Source organism: Magnolia sinica, chromosome 11, assembly GCF_029962835.1.
Source record: "Magnolia sinica isolate HGM2019 chromosome 11, MsV1, whole genome shotgun sequence".
NCBI classification, from domain to species: domain Eukaryota; kingdom Viridiplantae; phylum Streptophyta; class Magnoliopsida; order Magnoliales; family Magnoliaceae; genus Magnolia; species Magnolia sinica.
In genome coordinates this window covers 21,469,372-21,471,993 of record NC_080583.1, presented here as the reverse complement: position 1 = coordinate 21,471,993, position 2,622 = coordinate 21,469,372, and the positions used below count along the sequence as shown (strand labels likewise).

Genomic DNA, 2,622 nt, shown 5'->3' with positions numbered 1-2,622 from the left:
TTGACAATAGATTCGGGTGCGGGATCAGGGAAGCATCCATTTCAAAATGTAAATAAGTGCAAATGGGTAGGGTGTGGCACTGCGAGTGAAAGTCCAAAGTGTGTTCAAAGCAGGAGCGACACCTAATTTGATGGGTTCTGCAACTAAGCACCCACTATGCAGTCATCTGGATGTGCCTTTTGCTAGCCTCAACCAACTAGTCCTGGTCGAGTCATCTACCAATATGTGGGTGAAAGAAAACGTTTCTCTTACCTGTTATGCTTGTATTTCATGAGCATATCACATTGAGCATCTTTTGCAGGTCATAACTTTGCATTTTCCAACTACTCGTATAGGTATGCTAACACTTCATGACATTCTTGAATCAGGCCATGGTATATTTTCTTTTTTTCTTCTAGCTTGTTAATAATCAGTAGGGTTAACTTCTGGGCATGGTATAATAATGAAGGGAACTTCTATGTATCGAATAAGGGGACATGCTTTTAGCTAGGGCACCATCTGCACCTTGTTAGCTACATGCTACTTCAATGTGGAACATGATTGGGAAGCATTTCTTCAATGTGGAACATGATAGTGGATTGGAATATTGACATGTATTTCAAATTGGGTTTTTGAAAAAGAAAGATGCTTCAATTTGTTTTCTGTAATGCAATGAAGTTGTGCCCTTTAAGAACTATTGATGATGTTGTAGGACGACGCTAGATATGGATATTCGTGAATTGGGAATTCATTTCGATTGTGTTAGCTCATCCGTTTTGTGCAGAAGGGGCTATCGCTGTAAGACATCTATCCTCTTTCTCACTGAGTGTCTTTTAAATATTTCTTTTGAAATGTTTTTATTTATTTATTTATTATTATTACTATTATTGTTGCTGTTGGCACATGTGTGATAATTCACCTCTTGGATATCTCCTTGTTTTATTTATTATTATTATTATTATTATTATTATTATTATTTTGGTGTTCTCATTGTCTATGTGAGGGAGTTCACCCTTATATAAGATGTGAACAAACATAAATCACTCATGCTTGCTTGTCAGCTTGCTTGGATGTATGCAATTTTGTGTAATCTTTCATCTGTATGTAATTGAATAATAATGTTGATTTTTAGCTACAAGGACCAATTTCTTGCTGCTTTGCCAGCACCTTGTCGAGCAAGTGCTGACTTCAGTCAGCCTGTTTTCATAGCCACTGCATTCTACCTGTGTGCAAAAAGACACAAGGTAGCTAATCATTGAAATCCTTTCTTCTCTTTCCATTTCAACCTGCCTGATTTTTTAAAATGTTTCTTACGCTTCAATGTTTACTTGTTTTGCAGCTTAAAGTAGACAAGATTAAACTTATTGAGCTCTGTGACACATCAGAATCTGAATTTACTAGTGTAAGACATGCTCCTGTTAGCAGTTTCTTTATATCTACTTTATAGCATTTTTTTTTATTGGACTTCCGAATCATGGTTGCAAGTTTCAACCTCTATGAAGGGCCTATGCTTTGATGTTTTTGGTATTACAAAGGAAAAGTAAGACCCAAAAGCTGTGAAAGGGCGCACCAAGGTACATGTTTTTATTGACATTTTACCAGGCCAATCTCCATGTTCTTCCACTGCACTTCCCACCTGTTCCTGTAAGCTCATTTTCTTTACAAATGAATGGTTTGCATACCTTTGAGATAGGTTTCTAATTTTTGGATTGGTAATTAGAACTATTAGATGCATTACCTAGCAAAAGGAAGTATGAGGATGATGGTGATGTATAGTGAGATCCTTGATTGTTTGAAGAAATGCTTTAACCAAATCATATTTGAAATCTTCAACACTCCTGCTATGTATGTTGCCATCTAGGTTGTTCTCTTCCTTTATGCCAGTGGTTGCACGACTGGTAAGCAAGACTACTAGTTCTTATTTTGGTTTCTCTGGGCTACATTCTCTTGATTACTTAAACAACAACAATGATACTCTTTTTTTTCTTTTTCTTTTTTCTGTCAATTATACTCTGGACCACCTCGGATTGAAACATCTGTAATTAATGGTACATTTAGGGGATTCATGGAAGTCATATTCCAGAACAATAACACCACAGTCTAGAGTTACCACATGGATGGATATGTGTTTTTTGTTGTTGGGTATGAATTTAATTTCATTTTTAGTACTGTGTGCCCTGTGCTGCTTGTGCATCTTTTGTTGTGTTTGTAATGGTAGAGTTTGACTAATTGCAGGATGGATTTTGGGGAGTGGACAAAGAATAGCAGGGGCACATACAATAAGTGGGATGGAGTTGCTGGCTGCACAACGCAGGTACTTCCACTGAATTCTGCTTGTAATCTTTACAAGGTCTATCCAGAGTTCCTAGCTGGTCCATGATATCACTTCCATCTTTTTGTTGTTTTATTGAATGTGCTATTCACTCTTTTATCAATGGTCCCTTTTCAATTGCGATTGACATCTATGAATCTACTCGCAAATACATTTCACATTCCTGGATTGAGTACAAACCACTGCCATCATCATAGCCTTGTTTGAGTTAGTTGGAGTTGGCTAGTTGAGTAAATATGTGCAAATCAAATTAGTCTATGCTATGCACAGGATTAACAGCAGGCAGTTCCCGTGTCAAACATTAGGTAGCA

At 37.1% G+C, this 2,622-nt stretch overlaps 1 long non-coding RNA gene across 1 annotated transcript; it reads left to right on the top strand.

The window, feature by feature from the left end:
* The first annotated feature begins 744 nt into the window (after positions 1 to 744).
* LOC131218296 (uncharacterized) lies at positions 745 to 1,950 on the top strand. Its single transcript, XR_009157615.1, has 3 exons — positions 745 to 777; positions 1,112 to 1,223; positions 1,319 to 1,950. It is a non-coding gene; the product is annotated as an uncharacterized LOC131218296 (long non-coding RNA).
* Positions 1,951 to 2,622: the final 672 nt, after the last annotated feature.